We start from the raw sequence: 26,123 nt of genomic DNA, 5'->3' as shown, positions 1-26,123 counted from the left end.
CTTTTTAGAAGAGTGGCAAGAAGAAAGCCATTGTTGAAAGACAGGCATAAGAAGTCCCGTTTGCAGTTTGCCAGAAGCCATGTAGGGGACACAGCAAACATGTGGAAGAAGGTGCTTTGGTCAGATGAGACCAACGTTGAACTTTTTGGCCTAAATGCAAAGTGCTATGTGTGGCGGAAAACTAACACTGCTCATCACCCTGCACACACCATCCCCACTGTGAAACATGGTGGTGGCAGCATCATGCTGTGGGGATGCGTTTCTTCAGCAGGGACAGGGAAGCTGGTCAGAGTTGATGGGAAGATGGATGGAGCTAAATACAGGGCAATCCTGGAAGAAAACCTGTTGGAGGCTGCAAAAGACTTGAGACTGGGAAGGAGATTCACCTTCCAGCAAGACAATGACCCTAAACATACAGCCAGAGCTCAAAGAATATTAATGTGTTTGAATGGCCCAGTCAAAGTCCAGACCTAAATCCCATTGAGCATCTGTGGCAAGACTTGAAAACTGCTGTTCACAGACGCTCTCCATCCAATCTGGCTGAGCTTGAGCTATTTTGCAAATAAGAATGGGGAAAAATTTCAGTGTCTAGATGTGCAAAGCTGGTAGAGACATACCACAAAAGACTTGCAGCTGTAATTGCAGCAAAAGGTGGCTCTACAAAGTATTGACGCAGGGGGGCTGAATACTAATGCACATCACATTTTTCAGATTTTTATTTGTTTAAAATTTTGAAGACCATTTATCATTTTCGTTTCACTTCACAATTATGTGCTACTCTGTGTTGGTCTATCACATAAAACCTCAATAAAAAAAACTTTTAAGTTCGTGGTTGTAAGGTGGAAAAATGTGAAAAAGTTCAAGGGGTATGAATAATTTTTCAAGGCGCTGTAGCTGAGTGTGATTTCCTCACAAATTGAATACCTGGCTTTGATCAAGTTGTTGGATAGCTACAGTACTATGCAAAAGTCTTAGGCACACTATTTTTTTTCATACAAACTTTGTTATAGATTTCTATTTTATGACTTCTACATTATCGAGTCAGTACAAAAACATTGTAGAGTCCAAATGTTCATTTTCCAGCACAAAATTTAAATGTTACGGGAAAAAAAATTGTATCTGAGCTACATATGACATAGAGCACTTTTCAGATTATAAAAGAAAACATAATGAAGGCTCCTGGGTTTTGGTGCAAAATTAAGAAGCGAGTGTGACAGTCAAAGTGTCCAGAAGAACTATGTCTGGTTCTGTAAGATGCTCAGTAAAACCTACAGCTCATTTCCTTATAAAACTGCATTAATTGTACCTGAGACTGCTATTTTTTTTTAAAGCAAAGGGTCATCTCACACCAAATATTGACTTTGCTTCATTTATTATGGCTTACTGCTGTTTATCATATATTTTTTTAATGTTGAAAATTTAATTTCATTATTTTTAAGCCATTTTTGGTCAACAGCATTTCTTTACATGTGCCTAAGACTTTCGCACAGTGCTGTATGTGATAGCAAACTGGAGATACATCTAATTAACTCAGTTTGTGGCCAAACACTGGCTGTTAAAAAGTTAGTGATGCTCCTGTACTGCAGTCCAGAAGGAATTAAGTGGAATTTCTCCTTTTAAAAATTATTTTTAGTCAGACTTAAAATTAACTTTATTTATGATTAAGATACATGCAAAAGAGACAAATCTTTCAGTTCAGGAAAGCCTGTGTCACAGTTATTATAGTTTTAACATTTTCATTAGTTTTTATTTTTATTGAGTCTTTCAGCTTGTTTTTATTGACGGTTAGTTTTAGGTAGTTTTACAAGTGCATAAGTAGTTTTATTTTTATTTTGAGAAATTGACTAGATTTAGTTGAGTTTTTATTTAGTTTTCGTGTTAGTTTTAGTTGTTCAGGTATTGTGCAGCAAGCATCTTCTTCCTTGGAGTTTTACAGGAGCCGGCATTACATTACTGCCACCTTCTGGAACTAGTCCTTTACTATCTGAAGGTGGAAATGAAACGAAAATCAAAATGCTGATTTTACCAAGAATTCTATTTCATTTTAGTCATCTTGTTCATTGTAGTTTTTATTTAACTTTCATTTTTTGAAAACTGTCATTTTTATTTCACTTAACGAAAGTATTTTCACTGCTAGTTTTAGTCTTAGTTTTTGTTAACTATATTAACCCTGCCCTGTTTACACGCATTTCAGAATTATATAGAGTAAAAATGTCAAACTGTCAAAGGGTACTGCACATATGAAGGCAAAGACAACAAACAATAATTTGAAGCAGATGGAACAGAGAACATCACCAGACAAAAAGCAGGGTTAGTTTTGAGCACTAGAGTTTAATTCAAACCAATACCATGCAGTATTTCCCACAGATCTGAAATATACTTGGGGTGGTAGCAAGCAGTAATGGTCCACATTACCCGCTAGCACAAAAATGGTCTACTACGTGTGATTTTGGGCCTGGAACCTGCACCACTCGCGTGGATTATATATCAGTGACAACTACAGGTTTAAAAAAAAATGACTGATTTCTTTTTATTTAATTTACTTTTCTTTTTTACTTACAAAGAAGGAAAAGAAACACACTTGCTTTTAAATTAGGCATCTGTGGTTTCTGATAATAAAAAACAAAAAAAAAATGTTGTTGTATCTGACCAGGTGGGTGGAGCACAGAAGTGGCACAGAACTGAGTTCTCAAAACTCTTTATTTTCAGCTTTTCAGCTAAGCCTTTCACACTCTCCCAGCCACACACGCACACACACAAGTCTTCTGGTTGGGGAGAGAGCCCCCTTTCTCTGCTCTCTCTCTCTCCTTTTAAAGGGCGCGGTCACTGGAGAAGACACACAAACACAGGTTAATTCCCATCAGGTGCAGTGATTCCACCACTTACCTTCCCTGACTCCGCCCTCCATTCACAGACTGATGCTTAGCCACGCCCCCGCTGCCACATACCCCCACCGCCCGACTCAGGCCAGGAAGCAGTCCGGCCTGCACCTGACCCCCCCCCCCCCCCCCCGACGGGAGAGGAAATCCGCTATGACCATCTGCACCCCCAGCCTGTGGACCACCTCGAACTTAAACGGCTGGAGTGCCAGATACCAACAGGTGATCCGCGTGTTGGCATCCTTCATGCGGTGGAGCCACTGCAGGGGCGCGTGGTCCGAACAGAGGGTGAACAGGCACCCCAGTAGGTAGTAGTGGAGCCACTTGGAGAGCACCAATTGATGGCAAGGCATTCCTTTTCGATTGTGCTGTACCTGCCCTCACGCACCGACAGCTTCCGGCTGATGTACAGCACTGGACGGTCCTCCCCCTCCACCGCCTGGGACAGAACAGCCCCCAGCCCTCTGTCCGACGCATCCTTCTGCAAAATAAAGGGGAGAGAAAAGTCAGGGGAGTGTAACAGTGGCCCCCCACACAATGCAGCCTTTACCTCCGAGAAAGCCTGCTGGCATTGCTCCGTCCACTGGACCGGATTTGGTGCTCCCTTTTTAGTGAGCTCAGTCAGCGGGCTGGTGACGTCCGAATAATTAGGTATAAACCTACAATTGTAGCCAGCCAGCCCCAGGAACTGTCTCACCCTCTTTTTGGTCTTGGGCCTCGGGCAGGCCGCAATCGCTGCTGTCTTATTAATTTGGGGACGCATCTGCCCATTGCCCAAGTGGAAACCCAGATACCATACTTCCACCCGCCCAATCGCACACTTCTTCGGGTTGGCTGTGAGACCCGCTCGCCTCAGCAACCTAAGGACGGCCCTTAGGTGTTCTAGGTGCTGCGGCCAGTCATTACTGTAAATAATAATATCATCCAAGTAGGCGGCCGCGTAGGTGGAGTGGGGGCGGAGGACCCTATCCATAAGCTGCTCGAACGTAGCGGGCACCCCAAACAGCCCAAAAGGAAGGGTGATGAACTGGTGTAAGCCAAACAGTGTGGAAAAGGCCATTTTCTCTCAGGATAGCGGAGTCAAGGGGATCTGCCAATATCCCTTTTTCAAATCCAGTGTCGAATATAAACGAGCCGTGCCTAGTTGATCAAGCAACTCGTCAATACGAGGCATTGGGTGTGTGTCAAATTTAGACACTGCATTGACTTTTCTATAGTCCACACAGAACTGGACCGACCCGTCGGCCTTGGGAACCAAGCCCACCGGGCTGCTCCAGTCACTGAGGGACTCCTCGACGATGCCCATTTTGAGCATGGCCTCGAGTTCTTCCTGAACCACCTTTTTTTTGTGTTCGGGCAGCCTGTAAGGGTGGCTGTGCACTACTATGCCCGGGGATGTCTCAATGTGGTGTTCTATGAGGTCGGTGCAGCTGGGCAGGGGCAAGAACACATCAGAAAATTCTGTTTGCAACTGGGCGACCTCCGTGAACTGGGTCGGGGAGAGGTGGTCTCCACAGGGGACCGGAGTGGTGGGCGATGTCAATTTTCTTTTCTGAACCTCTGGCCCCAGCTCCACCTTCTCCGGAACCACCGACACCAATGCCATGGGGACCTCCTTGTTCCAAAGTTTTAGTAGATTGAGGTGGTAAATCTGTAACGCCCCACCCCTGTCCGTTCACCTCACCTCATAGTCTATGTCCCCGACTTGCCATGTGACCTCAAAGGGTCCTTGCCACCTGGCGATCAATTTGGAGCTCGATGTGGGCAACAACACGAGTACTTTATCCCCTGGTGTGAATTCCCTAAGGCGCATGCCCCTGTCGTACAGGCGGACTTGACGTTCTTGGGCCTGCTGCAAATTCTTCTGGGTTAGGTGCATGAGTGTGTGGAGTTTGGCGTGCAGGTCAATAACGTATTGAATTTTGTTTTTACTGGTTGAAGGTCCCTCCTCTCAATTTTCGTGTAGTACATCCAGAATTCCACGCGGCTTACACCCCTATAATAATTTGAATGGGGAGAACCCCATGGAGGCTTGCGGGACCTCTCACACTGCGAATAACAGGGGCTCGAGCCATTTATCTCAGTTGCATGTGTCTTCGCTTACAAATTTTCTAATTATGTTTTTGAGGGTGTGATTAAACCGTTCGACTAAGCCATCTGTTTGTGGGTGATAAACACTGGTGTGGATAGGCTTAATTCCCAGTAACCCATACAGTTCGTGCAGTGTGCGTGACATAAACGTAGTGCCTTGATCAGTCAGAATTTCTTTGGAGATTCTGACTCGGGAGATGACGTGGAAGAGTGCTTCTGCTAGCCTAGTAAACTAGACCCACCCGCCTAGTGGACAAAAATATTTTTGCCTAGCGAGTGGGTCTAGCCTCGCACCATATTAACAAAAACACCCCGGGCATCAAATCGTGCTCGCCAATCACAACGCAAGGTTTTTGTTTGGATTCTTTGGGCGGGCTTTTGCAGGAGTGATGACAAAGCTGTGCGATGCTGGAGAAAGCACAGCAGGAAAGATGGCTACCGCTAGTGAACAGCACACGTTTGACTCCACTTTGGAATCAGTTTTAGAAGAATTAGACTTGGAGTTTTCGTTGAAACATGAGCAGGAAGAGGCTCTCCGCTCATTCCTTTTCAAGAAGGACGTTTTTGCTGTTTTGCCGACCGTCTATGGCAAAAGTCTGATCTACCAGCTAGCTCCGCTCGTAGCCAAAAGGATGGGGCTAGTTTGTGCAGTACGAAGAATTAATAAACAGCTTTGAAACATTACTTTTTGATTGTTTCTTATTTTCCCGTTATTTTAAATTTAAGGGAAATTATTTCACCAAACACCACTAAATAAAAACTCTCAAAAACAGTTTAAGCAAACCCTTGGAAAACACTTGAAAAAAAATAAGTTATGTGGTACAGACTCCAAACTTGTGGTCATTATCTCCAAACTTCTTAATATCTAGAACCTGTTTATTAATTAATACGCATTTTGAAAAATTATTTATTTTAAGGTCTCCCCCACTGCTTTCTGTCGCTCTGACTACGTCACAGTCACTGTTGCGCTGATTGGTCAGAGCATTGGCCTATACGCACAGAGACAGTTTGAAAGACAGCGGGTTGTTCCTCCCACGCCCGTCGGAAATGTCTACGGATCGAGGCCAGACTAAATATTCACCTTTAGTCTGGCTTGCCAGGCTATGCTTCTGCAATACTATGTGCTGAGATATTGCAAAGAGGCACTGCTTCCGAATATGGCATTGCATAGTCCACCAGAACTAAAATAAAGCGATATCCTCGTGTTGACCGATCTAATGGCCCGACAAGATCCATCACAATTCTTTCAAATGGGGCCTCGATTAATGGCAGAGAGCGCAAAGGCGCTTTTGGAATGGCCGTGGGATTTACTAACTGGCATTCGCGGCACGCTGTACACCACCTACGGACTTCGCTGCAAATCCCTGGCCAATAGAACCAGACCATTATTCGGGCTAGTGTCTTATCCTGCCTCAAGTGCCCGGCCATGGGATTAAAGTGAGCCGCCTGGAATATAAATTCCCAGCGGCTCTTTGGGATTAAAAGTTGTGTTATTTGTTCCTTAGCCTGAGTGTCAGGGCGGCACGGTGGTGTAGTGGTTAGCGCTGTCGCCTCACAGCAAGAAGGTCCGGGTTCGAGCCCCGTGGCCGGCGAGAGCCTTTTTGTGCGGAATTTGCATGTTCTCCCCGTGTCCGCGTGGGTTTCCTCCAGGTGCTCCAGTTTCCTCCACAGTCCAAAGACATGCAGGTTAGGTTAACTGGTGACTCTAAATTGACCATAGGTGTGAGTGTGAATGGTTGTCTGTGTCTATGTGTCAGCCCTGTGATGACCTGGCGACTTGTCCAGGGTGTACCCCGCCTTTCGCCCGTAGTCAGCTGGGATAGGCTCCAGCTTGCCTGCGACCCTGTAGAACAGGATAAAGCGGCTACAGATAATGAGATGAGATGAGATGAGTCTGAGTGTCCTGCGTCACTCGGTATAACCTATCCTTAAAAATGGAAAAATAGGGGAAGGACGGGGTGGCGTTTGGCTGGAGAGTTTGACCATCAATTACTCTCACTTGGTCAAACGCATGCCGCAGAGTCTTGTCTCTCAACTGCTCTAATGGGAAATCCGCGAGGGAATCCCCGAGAGAGGGAGGAGGAGCATGCTGCTCCTCACTCTGACGCGGTGATGATGTAGATGGCTCTGTGACAGCTGCTCCTGCCAATGCCACTCCAGGACCTCCCCCCGCTGAACTATGGCAGGCCCCACTTTTCACTAAATGCATCATTAATTCCTGAAATCCTGGCCAATCAGTCCCCAGAATTATCGAGTGGGTAAGGCGAGGATTAACCGCCGCCTTTACTCTAAATTTTTCCCCTCAAAATAGAATGTGGACCGACACTAAGGGGTAGTTGCGAACATCCCCGTGCACACACAACACCTTCACCAATTGTGCTCTTCCCAATGCCTCGTCTTGCACCAGGCTTTGGTGGATTGAGGTCTGATTACAGCCGGAGTCCACCAAAGCCTGATACGTATCCCCTTGGATACTCACTGGTATGTGACACGCTCTGGCCCGATCAAGGGCGGTCCCCGGCGTGTCTGGACCACCTCCATCGCTGAGCACTGATGCTGGAGCTGCCCCGGTTCCCCGTAGCATGAGCATACCGGCCCAGGCTCTCTCCCTGCACCGGTGTTCCGGAGATTACTCACCTGAGGGGGGGAAGACACAGACAAGGAAGTAGGAAATGTTAGGGCACCATGGGTGCGGCGGGTTGGCTGGGGTGGAGCCAGCCCCTGCCTCCGCGGTGGGGGAATGGGGTGAGGACAAGGAACAGGGGGAGAGGGAGAGAGAGAAGAGAGGGGAGAAGGGGAGACACACTGTCCTGCCGTCGGAATGGCCGCCATATGGTCCTCCGCCAGCTCAATGGCCTGATCCAGCGATGCTGGGCGATGGCACTGGACCCACTCTGCTGTTCCTTCTGGAAGTCAGGAATTGTTCCAGCGCCATCAGATCGATGATTTCCTCGGCGTCGCAGTTGTTGGCCCTCAGCCACCCCCGGCAGGCATCCTGGAGTTGCTGGCCAAACACGAACGGCCGGCTGACCTCCTCCAGGTGCAGCATGCGGAAGCGCTGCCATTGCTGTTCTGGGGTGTGACCCATGCGTTGGAGGACGGCCCTGCGGAGGTCCGCGTAGACCAGCCGGCTGTTGGCGGGGAGCTGTAGTGCAGCCAGCTGCGCCTTGCCCGTTAGCAGGGGGAGGAGGCGCGCCGTGTGCTCTTCCCCATGCCTCTGCTGCCTGCTCAAAAAGAGCGACGAAGGCTTCAGGGTCATCATGCGGACCCATCTTCATTAGGGTGAGGTGGGGAGGGTCCGCGGCAATGGTGATCGTGGACCCCGCCGACGTGAGCAGGTGCCGGAATCTTCCTGTTGCGCCAGCACCAGGGCTTTGAACCATTGTTCCTGCTCCTTTCAGAGGGTGATCAGTGCCTGGTGCTGGCTCTGTTGGGCTGTGGCGAGGGCATGGACCAGGTCCTTGAAGGGGGAGGACTCCATGTGGCTGTTCCCTTCTGCACTCCATCCCAGGTTTCATCACCACTGTTGTATCTGACCAGGTGGGTGGAGCACAGAAGCACAGCAGGCCAGAACTGAGTTCTCAAAACTCTTTATTTTCAGCTTTTCAGCTAAGCCTTTCATACTCTCCCAGCCACACATGCACACACACAAGTCTTCTGGTTGGGGAGAGAGCCCCCTTTCTCTGCTCTCTCTCTTTCCTTTTAGGCGTGGTCACTGGGGGAGGCACACAAACACAGGTTAATTCCCATCAGGTGCAGTGATTCCACCACTTACCTTCCCTGACTCCGCCCTCCATTCACAGACCGAAGCTTGGCCACGCCCCCGCTGCCACATATGTCTTATTAATTTCTGTTCCTGACACGAAAATAGAATGACCAAATGTATACGGACCATTAATGTCCTTTTCATAATCAGTTAAACAGGACAGAAAAAAGTGCTATTACAAAGCTGAATGTACAACACACATTAGGGCCACTGTAGGTGAAACAAACAGACAGATAAACAAACTGGGCTGAAGAAGGGCGTAATATTCCCAGAAAAAAGTGGAATATTTCTGAGATAGAAGTTGTCAGATGTGCACACGTTGACACGTGCAACAGACTTTCTCTCACACGTACTCTGAACAGCGCGTGCAATAAACTGACTCTCAAGCGTGCTTGGAACAGCGCGCGATTCTAATTACTAACACCTGCCTTGGATTAAGGCGCAATCAGCGTGCTCATATAAGGACTCTGAGGACTCATTAATTTGGCAAAGTACTGCATTGTGAGTCACACATTACCGAGCCTTGTTGTTGTGTTATTCTCCTGGATTCCTGATTGCCGTCCTGTATTTTTGACTCCGATATTGTCTAGCCTGTAGGGCGGCATGGTGGTGTAGTGGTTAGCACTGTCGCCTCACAACAAGAAGGTTCTGGGTTCGAGCCCAGGGGCCTTTCTCTGTGGAGTTTGCATGTTCTCCCCGTGTCTGTGTGGGTTTCCTCCAGGTGCTCCAGTTTCCCCTACAGTTCAAAGACATGCAGGTTAGGTTAATTGGTGGCTCTAAATTGACCATAGGTGTGAACGGCTGTTTGTCTCTATGTGTTAGCCCCGTGATAATTTGGCGACTTGTCCAAGGTGTACTCCGCCTCTCGCCCATAATCAGCTGGGATAGGCTCCAGCTTGCCTGTGACCCTGCACAGGATACGTGGCTATGGATAATGGATGGATGGATGTTTGGCCTGTTTGTGTCTCACCCAACCCTTTGCCTGTTCCTCATTACCATTGTTGCCTACGTTTTGGATTGTATGCCTGTTTGTTGCTTTTCCAATTTCTTTTGTGATAAAGGCTCTCTTCTGCACATACATCCGTCTCCACTTCCATCAACCTGCACCTCAGTATACTTCACCTCAGTGACAGTATGCCTCGCCCAGCTGACAGAATTCATAAATTTGGAAAAATAAACCTCAGAAATTCCAAAATTAAAAAGTAATAAATGTCAGGAATAAAACTTTTTTAAAAAAATACTGGGTTTGTTGTGCATTATAGGACTGAGGGAAGGAGTATATCAGTGTAGTATAGAGATAAAAATTCAGAATTTCCATATTCATGCATTTACATTAAAAAAATTCTGATATTCTCTGAGATTATAAAGTCATCCATCCATTATCCGTACCACTTATCTGTCAGGGTTGCCAGGGAAACTGGAGCCAATTCCAGCTAACTTTGGGCAGGAGGCGGGTTACACACGAGTCACATCTACAATTTCAAGCAATTTTCTATATCACTTATCCATTGCGGATCACAGGTGAGCTGGAGCCAATCTCAGCTGACTTTGAGTGAGGGGCAGGATACACCATGGACTGTCATGGGTCTAACACAGAGACAGTTTCACTCACAGCCATTCACACTCACATTCACACCTAGGGGCAATTTAGAGTAGCCAATTGACCTAATCTGCATGTCTTTGGACTGTAGGCCCCACAGAATGGCCCCAGTCAACTGCTAATCACTACACTATGACACCACCCTGCCACCTAATTAGAAAGTCTCTACTGATAAAGCTCGACATTCATGTGGTTGGCTATTTACATTACATTACATTGGCTATTTAGCCAATCATTATAGCACAACACAGTTCCTTTTAGCAACATAGTACATCATTTATCTATCACTCACAAAAAAATTCTCATTCTTCATACTTATTTGCTAAAATGGGTCACCAGATATACTCGTATTTTGGCGGCTGTTAATATGCCTGGGCGGCTTGCCCAAGTAAAGTCTATCTGTGGGAAACACTGCCATGTGAATGTGAAGGCCGAGCAAAAGGGCTGAGGCCAATGAACCAATTTAACCCAGGGTCAACAAGAACTGAAATTAACTGCAAAAACATTTTTTTTTTCGTGTGTGACAAGAAATAAACTACTATGCTGAATTTGAATCAAACTAAACCTAAATAAAAGGAATAATGGAAAGCAACCCCAAATTCAGGTTTAAATTTGTCAGGAAAGCTAAAGTTGCTTAAAAACAAATAAAGTCAAGTTTATTTGTATAGCGCTTTTAACAATAGACATTGTTGCAAAGCAGCTTTACAGAAAATTAAAGACTTTAAACATGAGCTAATTTTTTCCCTAATTTATCCCCAATGAGCAAGCCTGTGGCGACGGCGGCAAGGAAAAACTCCCTCAGACGACATGAGGAAGAAACCTTTTTTTTTTTTTAAAGATATTTTTTTGGGCTTTTTGCACCTTTATTGGATAGGACAGTGTAGAGACAGGAAATGAGCAGGAGAGAGAGACGGGAAGGGATCGGGAAATGACCTCGGGCCGGAATCGAACCCGGGTCGCCCGCATTCATGGTATGACGCCTTAACCACCTGAGCCACGACGCCCCCGGAAGAAACCTTGAGAGAAACCAGACTCAAAAGGGAACCCATCCTCATTTGGGTAATAACAGATAACATGATTATAAATAACTCACCTCTATAACTGTGTCCTATCTTCACAAAGTATAACTGTGAAACTAGGAAATTCATTATAGTTTTAATATGAAGTCTGTTTTGTTGAAGTTATAAACTGTTCATTGATGGAAACTTGAGTGCAAAACTGTTCATGACAACTGCAGTCCTAAAATTAGGAAGTTAACTGTAGTCCTCAGACATAAAAGCATTACTGTAAGTGTCCAGAGCGTCTTCCAAGTGCGACTTTCAACTGTCCATATGGGGCCGTCCTCCACAGGAGTGAAGTGATGAGACTCCAGCCAGACGTAGGGCATCAGAATGGATCAGGCGAGTCTGAGACCCCGTCCACATGTAGCCGGGTATCTGCTAAATCGAAGATATTTTTCTATGTTTTGGCCTGTCATCCACATGAAAACACATCAAAAACGAATATTTAAAAAAAACTCCGGGCAAAGTGAAGATTTTTGAAAACTCCGTGTATGCCTTTTCGTGTAGACAGAGATAACCGGAGTTTTGCGTTTTAGAACGTCACAATCTGCGCCAAAAAAAATGACGACAAATCTGCCCTGACGTCAAATGTGCGACCTTTGTTTACTGCAGAAGCCAGATTAAGCATGGACTTAAGCTAGCCGCACACTACGGCGATCCACGCGGTACCGAACCGACCCATTTCGGAGCCGACTCCCGACAGGGCACGCACATATCCCCCGACTGTTGACGAGTGCAGTCGCGATTGAAGCGACACGTGACAACTTAATAGCTTTGTGATTGGCTATTGGATATAATTACTGTTAAATCCAACACTTGAAGATGCTACAGGCTGAATTACAAATGACACAACATGGAATATGTAGCGCACTATCTAGGCTGCATGAGCTATTATTTCCAACCTTAAATAGTGCACTTATATAGGGGAGTTAAAGCGATTTGGAATTCAGCCACACAACTTGAGCAGAGTGGCTTTCCAGCCCACTGTGTCTATGGATAAAGCTTCAGTCTATGGAATTACAGTATATACCTGCATTAGGTGCTACCAACACGTATTTCTCGCGCTAGAAATTGTGTTTAATGATGTCACGTGTTATATGCGAAAGATATGATTGGCTATTGCTAGCGACTCTCGCCGTTCAGTCTGGCTCCTGATTAGTTTTTAGAATCGGCTGTGAGATGAGTCGGTACCATCGAAAACTAGTCTTTACGCCTGACTCGCGACTTCAGTTGGCTCGGTACGTTGAAAATCGGCGTAGTATGCGGCTAGCTAAAGAGTAATGGATCGGAGTAGTGCCTTGAAAGCGTTAATTATTGTGCAGGTGCTATTTACATCTTTAATTTTAGAAGCCCAACTACTGCTCCAAGAGCACAGGCGATGTGATTAGGGGGTAGGATTTGGGGAAATAATGCCATCTACAGGTTTGGAATGCTTATGAATGTGATTGAAAACGCAGATGTTCGGTTATGTGTGGAAGGGATTTTTTTCGAAGACGAGGTGGTGTGGATAAAACATTTTTATAAACTGAGGGGGGGAAAATGTTCGGTTTTAAAAATACCCGGCTACGTGTGTACATGGCATGAGGATCAGAAGAGGTCAGCATCTTACTGGTGTCTCAGGATTGATATGTAACTCAGAGAGGGACAGACAGAGGGAAGAGACGGAGGGAGAGAAAACACAGGTTGTTAGGTATGCCCAATGTCACCTAATGAGTAAGAACAGGATACATTTTGCACTGAGCGTAAGCAGGGACTCCAGCAAGACTAACTATGACAGCATAACTAAAAGGGGAGAGCCAGAAGGTAACAGACATAAGGGAGCCCTGGGACATAAAACAGCCAGCCACTTCACCATCAACAAACCTGTGTGTGTGTGTGGGGGGGGATGACAGCATCCATACATCCCAGTTTACCAGAAAACTCTATGCTTGAGGACCCTCTAGATCTACTCTGAATAAAAAACTATTAAACTATTAACAAAAAGCTTGACTAAAAAGATAAGTTTTCAGTCGAGGCTTAAATACTGAGACTGTGTCTGAGTCCCGAACACTACTTGGAAGGCTGTTCCATAACTGTGGGGCTTTATAAGAAAAGGCTCTGCCCCCTGATGTAGCCTTCACTATATGAGGTACCAACAGATACAGTGGTGCTTGAAAGTTTGTGAACCCTTTAGAATATTCTATATTTCTGCATAAATATGACCTAAAACATCATCAGATTTTCACACAAGTCTTAAAAGTAGATAAAGAGAACCCAGTTAAACAAATGAGACAAAAATATTATATTTGGTCATTTATTTATCAAGGAAAATGATCCAATATTACATATCTGTGAATGGCAAAAGTATGTGAACCTCTAGGATTAGCAGTTAATTTGAAGGTGAAATTAGAGTCAGGTGTTTTCAATCAATGGGATGACAATCAGGTGTGAGTGGGCACCCTGTTTTTATTTAAAGAACGGGGATCTATCAAAGTCTGATCTTCACAACACATGGTTGTGGAAGTGTATCATGGCATGAACAAAGGAGATTTCTGAAGACCTAAGAAAAAGCGTTGTTGATGCTCATCAGGCTGGAAAAGGTTACAAAACCATCTCTAAAGAGTTTGGACTCCACCAATCCACAGTCAGACAGATTGTGTACAAACGGAGGAAATTCAAGACCATTGTTACTTTCCCTAGGAGTGGGCGACCAACAAAGATCACTCCAAGAGCAAGGCGTGTAATAGTCGGCAAGGTCACAAAGGACCCCAGGGTAACTTCTAAGGCTACATCCACACGACAACGGCAACGAGATTAAAAAAAAAATATATCGCGTCCACATGGGCAACGGATCAGTAAAATATCAGGTACATATGGCAACGCAACGCTTGCTGAAAACGATGCAATACACATGCCACACCTCTAGATGCGCTGTAAGACGGTCCCTTCGGAGACACCAGAATAATAGAAGAAGTAAGGACGCATGCGCATAAACTATTATGCGTGAGACTTCATATTAGCCACAAAGTCAGAAAAATCTGTTCGTAAAATTACGTTATAATGACCAAATACAATGAAAAGTATTTTTCCAGTCTCACCTGTGAAAGGTAATCCCATGTGATCTCGTTTGGACGGCAAACCTGTTGGTACAGTTAAACGCAGCACATGAATGAGGCATCTTTATTCTCCGCTTTGCCCCATCCAATATGGCGGCAAGGATGACGTATGATTCTACGCGGAAGGCGGCGTCTTTAATGGTCCGGAATAAATTGAATGTTACACGTTGATGGATTAATTTGTTCTTCTACGCCCTTTTTGAGGAATGTATTGTAGGACTTAAACCAACATCTGAAGAGGTGAGATCGCTCCTTTTTTTCCCCCTATTTTTGCTGGCGGGATTGACTCTGCCCTAAGGGCTATTCTCTCTCTCTCTCTCTCTCTCTCTCTCTCACTTTGCACCATTACACAATAAATATTCACAGTGAAAAATATTTTGTAAGCGCGTTTCATGAACCAAGTTATAGGATTTGTTGACAACTCGCATCGAGTTTGTTACACTTCTACCTGGCGTGAAGCACATGTGGTTGTGACGTCATCGTAAACAAATCCGTTCTACTCATCCAGACGACTTCGCAACGGCGCCGTTGCCAGATCTTTCCACTCTGGAACCCGTTCTCAAAAGATTTCGTTTTGGGGCACCCAAAACACCGGTGCCGTGTGGACGCCAGGCTGAAACGATAAACAATTTTATCAGATTCACCTGAATCCGTTGCTGTGTGGACAGGGCCTAAGCAACTGAAGGCTTCTCTTACATTGGCTAATGTTAATGTTCATGAGTCCACCATCAAGAGAACACTGAACAACAATGGTGTGCATGGCAGGGTTGCAAGGAGAAAGCCACTGCTCTCCAAAAAGAACATTGCTGCTCATCTGCAGTTTGCTGAAGATCACGTGGACAAGCCAGAAGACTACTGGAAAAATGTTTTGTGAAGAGATGAGCCCAAAATAGAACTTTTTGGTTTAAATGAGAAACGTTATGTTTGGAGAAAGGAAAACACTGCATTCCAGCATAAGAACCTTATTCCATCTGTGAAACATGGTGGTGGTAGTATCATGGTTTGGGCCTGTTTTGCTGCATCTGGGCCAGGATGGCTTGCCATCATTGATGGAATAATGAATTCTGAATTATACCAGCAAATTCTAAAGGAAAATGTCAGGACTTCTGTCCATGAACTGAATCTCAAGAGAAGGTGGGTCATGCAGAAAGACAACGACCCTAAGCACACAAGTCGTTCTACCAAAGAATGGTTAAAGAAGAATAAAGTTAATGTTTTGGAATGGCCAAGTCAAAGTCCTGACCTTAATCCAATCGAAATGTTGTGGAAGAACCTGAAGCGAGCAGTTCATGTGAGGAAACCCACCAACATTCCAGAGTTGAAGCTGTTCTGTACGGAGGAATGGGCTAAAATTCCTCCAAGCCGGTGTGCAGGACTGATCAACAGTTACCGGAAACGTTTAGTTGCAGTATACTTTTGCCACTCACAGATATGTAATATTGGATCATTTTCCTCAATAAATAAATGACCAAGTATGATATTTTTGTCTTATTTGTTTAACTGGGTTCTCTTTATCTACTTTTAGGGCTTGTGTGAAAATCTGATGATGTTTTAGGTCATATTTATGCAGAAATATAGAAAATTCTAAAGGGTTCTCAAACTTTCAAGCACCACTGTAGCCTGCACCTTTTGATCTAAGTAGGCGTTGCAGGTCATAAAGGACCAGAAACAAAGAAAAGAAAAGAAAACTAAAGACTCAAGACAAAACTAAAACAAAACTAAAGCTAAACCTAATTTTAAATCAAAACTCAATTATCTACTTATCAATAATGTCAGAAATTATTAATAACAATAGTATGTAACAGAATTATTGATTGCTGGCTGTTTATATGCAATATGATTTTTTAAAATCCTATATTTCAGACTGGACCTGCTGTCTTCAGGACATTTTAAACTTAAACACATTTTAATGAGAACCTCTGGTTTACTTTGGAACAACAGAAACAGTGAATATAGACTGTGGGTCTTTAGAAAGTCCTCGAAGATATTTGAATTTGCCCAGTGTGTAAGAAAAATTGACTTAGACTGTTGACTCACTATGTGTTTTCATAACTCGGAAAGCTTATGTTGGCTTGAGTGGATTTACGCACGCACACACTTGTACAATGGACCTCTATGTGGAACCCTGAACAGGTACAGCTAAGGAAAATAAACTCCTTCACACTTGAATGTATCACCGCAGGCAATCCGTACTGTGTGTGTGTGTGTGTGTGTGTAATAATTGCAATTGGGTGTGTTTAACATCTCAGGGTACATCAGCTGTACTATTAAATTATGACTTTCATCCAGTTCTTTCTTTAAACCTGACACAATGGCATTAAAATCCACTCTTGTCATAAACATGCTTAGGAGAATCAAAACCTGTCCCTTTTTATTCAATATCCCATGATGTTGATGCCGCTAAGTCCTTGGAATTTGGGATGAAAACTTTCGATGATATGATATATGATAACCCAGTATGTGCTTGCAGCTTTTCAAATAGGGGTGAGATTAAATCCCATGTAAACATGCATTCAGTTATTGTAATCAGGAAAATTATGTTTTCAGGGCTGCATGTACTGATATGTGATGATATGTTTTTGTTTGTTTTATGTTGTTGGGGTTTTTTTTTCCCCAAAAAACTTGGCATGAAAGACAAATCTGCATTCCAGGGGTGCGTCTTTGTCCTGTGCACTTTGAGCTCGATCATTTTATCTGATTTATGAGCATGTACTTCTTGAATTCCCTCCTTTACTCCACTAGTGGCAGTTGTTATACTCCCAGAGCCATATTATCTATAAATCCATAAGTTTTATCTACAAACACACTCGATTTGTTTAGGAACTTATTTGAAAATATCCAGAATGTTTTATTCAGAATATTTTATGTATAGTAACCTGATCATTCAGGTAATCTGAGTGCCGGTCGGTACTGTAACTCCTTACTCCTGGACTCAGTTTGTGCTCTTGCTCATTACTGAACAAGTTTTTGAGTGAAAACTTGCATTGACTCCACAGTAGAAAGAAATAGAATGGATGTTTATACAGTAACTCTGGAGTACGTCCTGTTATGTGTGTCTCTGTTTGAAGATGTATTGCATAAGAGCTTAGGAATGCATTTGAAGACTTACTTTTCCCCAGCTCTTTGTTTTACAAAGGTATGACATACTGTATGTCACATTTCAGTGAAGGATCTAACCCCCCCCCCAAAAAAAAAAAATCTATGTTCAACTGTTAGAGACTTTTTATTAATAATACTGTGATTATAGTCCATTGTATTTTTTGCTGTTAGATGTTGTCAGAAGCCATGTTCAGCTTAAGGTGTCACATCATTTATAGAAGATTCACAGCTACCATTTCAAGCAATTCACTCATTGTCTATACCACTTATCCACTATGGGATGCCGGTGAGCTGGAGCCAATCCCATCTGACATTGGGTGAGAGGCAGGGTACGCCCTGGACAGGTTGCCAGACAGCTATTCACACACATTCACACCAATGGGCAATTTAGAGTAGCTAGTTAACCTAATCTGCATGTCTTTGGACTCAGGGAGGAAACTGGAACACCCAAGGGAAACCCTCACAGGCACAAAGAGAACATACAAACTTCACACAGAAAGGCTCCAGTCGATCAGCAGGTTCAAGCCCAGAATCTGCTTACTGGGATGCAACAGTGCTAACAACTACACCTCTATGCCACCCTCAAGCAATTCAAATTGTCTTTAATGGAGTGTTAGCACACTTGCAAACATTTGCTGCACTGAGATCAGCAATGGGTGTAGCCCAAAACAAAAAGGACCAAACCCAGGGTCATCTAACATGAGGGGTTACTTCCTTCTTGATAAAGATTCAGGCCAGTCAGAGTCAGTGGTTATGAAATGTGTTTAATATTTATGATATGGAGTCCAGTGGACTGTATGTTAACAAGTTAAATGGCATTGGATTCTGTGGACAGCCAAGGAAAACTGAAAATGCAAGAAAAGTAAATACAGGAAGTATATTAATAACAAATTATGACCCAATTTGAAGTACAGTACCAATCAAAAATTTGGACACACCTACTTATTCATAGGTTTTTCTGTATTTTTACTATTTTCAGCATTGTAGAACAATACTGAAGACAAAAGAAGAAATACTGAAGAAATAAAACGTTTCATATTTTAGATTCTTCAAAGTGTAGGTGCAATAGGCTTATCAAATCAGTCTCATGTAAAAAGGGATCAGTCTCATAAATTCATTAATCATTAATTCAAGTGTCTAATAGTTTATAGCTAAACTGTTAAAATCAATGGAATAACTTAATGGCGATGCTGCTATAGTTTTAGTGAGTATTGTAGCTCTAATGTAATACATTTACTCTAGATCTAGAACATTCATATAACAACCAAATGGGCGAAGACAATTAGAATACTTGTTGGCAGAGGTTGGCACTCAGTGAATGTTGTAGCAATAGACAGGACACAGTTTATTCCAAAGGTACCATTTATTGAAATAGCTGACACGAATTAGCAAACTAATACTGATCAGATATAGCAACAATAGAAGCCAAGGAATAATTCAATATAAATGGTGATACCATGTATACAAGTAATAATCAGTAGTGTATAAAGCAATAGTCAGTAGTAAGTAGAATAATAACCATCAGTAAACAGGATGATAACCAGCAGTAAACAGGGTGATAACCAGCAGTAAACAGAGTAAGAAATCAGCAGTGAATATGATGATAACCAAGGCACTAATGGTGATCAGAAGTAATGGGCTATACGCAAGTGTTACAGTGTAGGGAACAAATGAGTGTAGGGCGAGTGAATGTTAAAATGTGAGAGGGAAATCACGTGTTTATGTGTCTCTGTGTGAGTGTGTGTGTGAGTGTAGGCATGTGCGTGCATGTGCGCAGCTGCACACTAACGAGATGAGGAGGAGCTAGGGAGAGAGTGTGTGCAGGCGCACGACAAGGAGGAGGGGAGTAAGGGAATGAGGCTGTGCGCGATCGTGGGCAAGAGATAGGTGTGGTATGTGAATGTAGTGCGTGAGCCTTTGTGCTAGGCACCACCTAAAGGGGGGATGGGCAACAAGGAGAGCGCATGAGGGAGAGTATCAAAGGATCTGTAACTTAAGAGCTAGTCTCAACTAGGCCTTAAACCCAAACTTCTACCCAACCCTTAGCTACTCCTGAAATCCCAATGTTGAGGGGTGTAGTGCGACAGAGGGAGTTAAAAAGAGAGAGAGAGAAAACGCATGCACGATCTAACTAATACGAATAGTAAACAAAGCAAATCAAACAACACGTGTTCTAAGACCGACTTTCATGTGAATCAAAATGCGTACATTTAAACCATGAATGAATTCAAATAAACAACACTCTTTGCATTAACTAGCCACAGCTAAGACTAACAATTGCCCAGATGCCAGCCTCACTTGAGATCGCTCTTGCTTGGCAACCGAAGGTGTGTCGTCTGTTATCCGAAGACAGCGCGGAATGCAGGTCCAGGGAGAAAACAGTTCTGTTCCTTTTGCTTTTACAGCTTGTCAGCTGAAGATCTTCGGTGTCCTGTCGGTCATCCGATGATCTGGAAGGAATCTTGCTTGTAGTTCGTTGACGTTGCAAAAGAGAAAAGGGATCCGGTTGCCTTTTCTCTTTTAAAATACTGCGTGGGCTGCAGTAACTAACCGGTTCATTTATTATTATAACTATGTGAAGATCAAATACATTGAACTTTGGCTAAAGGCCGGGTATCAGTAGCTTGTTCTTTATTCTTCTTCAGCACAGATGCAACAACGTCTCTTTCACGCATGGGGATCCACCACCAGAGAGAAAGAATTTAAATTCCACCGGCGGTTTTAAAGCACAGTCATGTCGTCACTGTTTTTGGTATCCGGTATCATCTCTGTATCTAATACCATTACAGTGAATGTGAGAAGAATGGGCCGAGATAGAACATGGCATCGAGTACAGGGATTGGTGTGTTCAATGCTGTAACAGTGAAAAGGGAGAAGATGGGCCATAAAATGAAGCAGGAAATTGTGGATATGATGGCTATGGCATGGCAGCCCCCTACAAAAGTAGCCGCCCTTTACCTTGACACTTTGCACACTATTGGCATTATCTTAACCAGCTTCAGGCGGCACAGTGGTGTAGTGGTTAGCACTGTCACCTCACAGCAAGAAGGTTCTGGGTTTGAGCCCAGTGGCCAACGAGGGCCTTTCTGTGTGGAGTTTGCACATTCTCCCCGTGTCTGCGTGGGTTTCCTCTGGGTGCTCTGGTTTCCCCCACAATCCAAAAACATGTGGTTAGGTTAACATGGAGGCAGCCAAGGCCTGAGGTTGGGCTGAAGTGCCCTTGAGCAAGGTACCTAACCCACAACTGCTCCCTGGGCACTGTAGCAAAGCTGCCCACTGCTGTGGGTATGTGTGTGTGCTCATTGCTCACTGTGTGTGCATGGGTGTGTTCACTGCCTCAGATGAGTTAGAAAGGTTAAATGCAGTGGTTAAATTTCACTGTGTGCTTAAGTCTGTGCTTGAGTGTATGTGTGACAAATAAAGGGTTCTTCTTCTTCTTCTTCTTCTTCAAGGATCCAGCTCACACTTCCCAGCAGCTGATGCGTTAAATAGTAAATCACCATTTTTGATGGCATTGCAGGCCTAGAAATTCATATATTTTTTCACCAGCCAGCCAGACTAGTTACCTTCCAAAGTAACTAGCCAAACAGAAAATCAACTAGCCAAAATTTGTTCATGTATGAATTTTACTTCTGTCAAAAATAACACAAAAGAGAGTAGTTACTTCTCATCTCATCTCATCTCATTATCTCTAGCCACTTTATCCTGTTCTACAGGGTCGCAGGCAAGCTGGAGCCTATCCCAGCTGACTACGGGCGAAAGGCGGGGTACACCCTGGACAAGTCGCCAGGTCATCACAGGGCTAGAGTAGTTACTTGTTCATGACTAATGTGCATTTATTTCAAGACCCGAGTATTTTGATACTGTTGTTAAATACATAAATGAGAACAACACAGAGCACCATAATATAATATCAACAAATAATAATATATTGGAAAACTTGGCAACTTGGTGTATGAGTATTGAAAGCAAATATACTTACTATCATGACTATAGCACCCAAAATATGTCCAACATGCTTTCTGTATTTAACCATTTATGAGAGAGAAAGCATTAGGAGCTTCATATTGACTAGGAATCAACTTGAAAAAAATTAATTATTCCATAAAAATCGTATCGCAGCCAAGACCTACCCTGCTCTCACGTTTGCTTATAAGTCCTTTGTCGTTTCTCCTTCTCGTATGCTTTATCGGCGGCCTTTTTCTCCTCTTCAGACCGAGGTTGCTTTGTCCCCGTCTCTGGCGGTTTCTGTACACCTTTCAGAAAATTCCACATCGCAACGTAGCTTTGGCAGATGTAGATGTAAACAACAACAAAAACACGTGTTTAAATGGGCGATAATGTGGCCACATCTATTGAATTTGATAACGTGATGTGGCAGCGGGGGTGTGGCCAAGCGTCAGTCTGTGAATGAAGGCCGGAGTCAGGGAAGGCAAGTGGTGGAATCATTGCACTTGATGGGGATTAACCTGTGTTTGTGTGTCTTCCCCAGTGACCGTGCCCTTTAAAAGGAGAGGAGAGCAGAGAAAGGGAGCTCTCTCTTCCCAACCAGAACACGTGTGTGTGCGCACGCGTGGCTGGGAAGTGATAAAAGGCTGAAAAGCTAGCAATAAATAGTTCATTGAGAACTCAGTTCTGGCCTGCCGTGCTTCTGTGCTCCACCCACCTGGTCCAATACTACATGTGATTACTGCGATATTCAATGAGATGCGTTATATGCATGCGCAGTAGTGAAATAACCGGCACGCGAAAAGACACGGCACGCGCTTAATATGTGGCGGCTTTAGTTGGCGGTGTGTCTGAATCTTCGCTTCATATATATTGTTTATTTTCAACTAGCCAGCCGGGCTGGCTAGTGATAGGAATTACCTGCAAAATGACAAATTAAGTCGCCTCGGGCGACCGGACCACCACGAATTTCGAGCCCTGCATTGATATTCAGCAGCAATGTGCAAACATTATCCAACAATGCAGCGACATCCTAGGCCATAGATCATAAGTTGTAAGATGAAATTGAAGATACTTTGTCAAAGTAGTTATATTTTAAATTCTTTCATCCAATCTATTCCGTATTTCTATGGTTATTCCATTGTAATGGACCAGAACTGGTCTCGGCCATCACGTGAGCGGCCATGAAGGAAAATAAACATCAGGCATGCTTTGTTCAAAACTTCCACATATGACACGGGGATGAAGAAAAAACTCGAGATAGATTTTGACGCCATCACTAATAGTGAGCTTGTGGAGGTTTTGCTGCAGCACACACAGAGTGGCCTGTATGTAAACAGAAACAATGAATTGGTTTCTGGGAAGGGTGAGCTGGCCCCTTTAAAAAGCAGAAAACACAGAACCTTTCAGGTATAATATTGAAACTTGGCACAAAAATTATATTGTCACAGGTCAAACCTATTATAAATACATTACCGTTCAAAAGTTTGGGGTCACCCAGACAATTTTGTGTTTTCCATGAAAAGTCACACTTTTATTTACCACCATAAGTTGTAAAATGAATAGAAAATATAGTCAAGACATTTTTCTGGCCATTTTGAGCATTTAATCGACCTCACAAATGTGATGCTCCAGAAACTCAATCTGCTCAAAGGAAGGTCAGTTTTATAGCTTCTCTAAAGAGCTCAACTGTTTTCAGCTGTGCTAACATGATTGTACAAGGGTTTTCTAATCATCCATTAGCCTTCTGAGGCAATGAGCAAACACATTGTACCATTAGAACACTGGAGTGATAGTTGCTGGAACACCTATGGAGATATTGCACCAAAAACCAGACATTTGCAGCTAGAATAGTCATTTACCACATTAGCAATGTATAGAGTGTATTTCTGATTAGTTTAAAGTGATCTTCATTGAAAAGAACAGTGCTTTTCTTTCAAACATAAGGAAATTTCAAAGTGACCCCAAACTTTTGAATGGTAGTGTATAATATAGTACATTCCTACAGTATATTGTATACAGTAAAATTGATATTATCATATCCTTGTTCAGGCACCACCCCTAAACAAGCACGATTAAAGGGGAACTGAAGGCAAATTTTTTATTATCAAAATTCTATTTATTTCATTTTATTAAATATAGGAATGCATTTCTGACAGCTACTTTGTCACTGCTATAGCAAGTTATGAGTGTTTGAAATACGCTATGTAATATATCAGTCCATATGTCAAAGCATTGACCATAAATGAGATTCGCTGAGACCTGTGCGAAACTTCGTAGGACGGAAGTAAAACGTACAGCGGAAATCAAAGTGACCAACATCTGCCAACGTTGCTAAAAGACACGCGCGCCCGCTTTCAAATGCTGATGTAATCAAGCTGGAAGTTTTTCCTGTGTCCGAAATTGCTCCCTACTCACTATATAGAGCACTATATAGTGGGGACGCCATTTTGTAGTGCTGTCTGAAACCTTAGTGAGGATTATGTGGGAAATGCGCTCAGTATAATGTATTTATCACAAAAATACATGCATGTATTTATTATTTTGAAAACCCACCAGCCGCCTGATCTGGCACGTTTTAATTGTGCGACAGTAATGACGTACAACCCCGATTCCAAAAAAGTTGGGACAAAGTACAAACTGTAAATAAAAACGGAATGCAATAATTTACAAATCTCAAAAACTGATATTGTATTCACAATAGAACATAGACAACATATCAAATGTCGAAAGTGAGACATTTTGAAATTTCATGCCAAATATTGGCTCATTTGAAATTTCATGACAGCAACACAGCTCAAAAAAGTTGGGCCAGGGGCAATAAGAGGCTGGAAAAGTTAAAGGTACAAAAAAGGAACAGCTGGAGGACCAAATTGCAACTCATTAGGTCAATTGGCAATAGGTCATTAACATGACTGGGTATAAAAAGAGCATCTTGGAGTGGCAGCGGCTCTCAGAAGTAAAGATGGGAAGAGGATCACCAATCCCCCTAATTCTGCGCCGACAAATAGTGGAGCAATATCAGAAAGGAGTTCGACAGTGTAAAATTGCAAAGAGTTTGAACATATCATCATCTACAGTGTATAATATCATCAAAAGATTCAGAGAATCTGGAAGAATCTCTGTGCGTAAGGGTCAGGGCTGGAAAACCATACTGGGTGCTCGTGATCTTTGGGCCCTTAGACGGCACTGCATCACGTACAGGCATATTTCTGTATTGGAAATCACAAACTGGGCTCAGGAATATTTCCAGTGAACATTATCTGTGAACACAATTCACCGTGCCATCCGCTGTTGCCAGCTAAAACTCCATAGTTCAAAGAAGAAGCCGTATCTAAACATGATCCAGAAGCGCAGACGTCTTCTCTGGGCCAAGGCTCATTTAAAATGGACTGTGGCAAAGTGGAAAACTGTTCTGTGGTCATATTAATCAAAATTTGAAGTTCTTTATGGAAATCAGGGACGCCGTATCATTCGGACTAAAGAGGAGAAGGACGACCCAAGTTGTTATCAGCGCTCAGTTCAGAAGCCTGCATCTCTGATGGTATGGGGTTGCATTAGTGTGTGTGGCATGGGCAGCTAACACATCTGGAAAGACACCATCAATGCTGAAAGGTATATCCAGGTTCTAGAGCAACATATGCTCCCATCCAGACGACGTCTCTTTCAGGGAAGACCTTGCATTTTCCAACATGACAATGCCAAACCACATACTGCATCAATTACAGCATCATGGCTGTGTAGAAGAAGGGTCCGGGTACTGAACTGGCCAGCCTGAAGTCCAGATCTTTCACCCATAGAAAACATTTGGCGTGTCATAAAACGGAAGATACGACAAAAAAGACCTAAGACAGTTGAGCAACTAGAATCCTACATTAGACAAGAATGGGTTAACATTCCTATCCCTAAACTTGAGCAACTTGTCTCCTCAGTCCCCAGACGTTTACAGATTGTTGTAAAGAGAAAAGGGGATGTCTCACAGTGGTAAACATGGCCTTGTCCCAACTTTTTTGAGATGTGTTGTTGTCATGAAATTTAAAATCACCTAATTTTTCTCTTTAAATTATATATTTTCTCAGTTTAAACATTTGATATGTCATCTATGTTCTATTCTGAATACAATATGAAATTTTGAAACTTCCACATCATTGCATTCCGTTTTTATTTACAATTTATTCTTTGTCCCAACTTTTTTGGAATCGGGGTTGTAAATACCAGCGCGATGGACTAGTCCTTATCCTGTCATCTTTCCAACTCTTCTCTACTCCACGTTGGTTCGAAGTCGTATGGAATAATCTCCATCACTGATGAAGCTGGCAAATCTCGAAATGAATCTAAATTGGAATGATATGGCGATCTGGCTGCTGTGTAAACAGTTTTCAAAATGGCGGCGCTGACACTTCACGTTTGAAGTCTCACACAAGTCTCGTGAAGATCGCGCCGATAAGCGACACCTGCCATGGACCATACGAACTACGTTCAACATGGCTAAAAACCGAAAAGGCTGATAACTGTAATATAATATGCCAGTACGAGTCATGATATAAAGTTAATAAAACCGAAAACGTAATTGAATAACAGGTT

The 26,123-nt window shown here is 43.4% G+C and overlaps 1 protein-coding gene across 1 annotated transcript in view; it reads left to right on the top strand.

The window, feature by feature from the left end:
- The window catches only part of tns3.2 (tensin 3, tandem duplicate 2), a 135,379-nt gene that overhangs the window by 47,399 nt on the left and 61,857 nt on the right, over positions 1–26,123 (top strand). The gene's annotated exons all lie outside the window — the stretch shown is intronic.

Source organism: Neoarius graeffei, chromosome 3 (genome assembly GCF_027579695.1).
Source record: "Neoarius graeffei isolate fNeoGra1 chromosome 3, fNeoGra1.pri, whole genome shotgun sequence".
Lineage (NCBI taxonomy): Eukaryota > Metazoa > Chordata > Actinopteri > Siluriformes > Ariidae > Neoarius > Neoarius graeffei.
The sequence above is the reverse complement of the archived record's forward strand: the minus strand, read 5'-3'. Positions and strand labels throughout refer to the sequence as shown.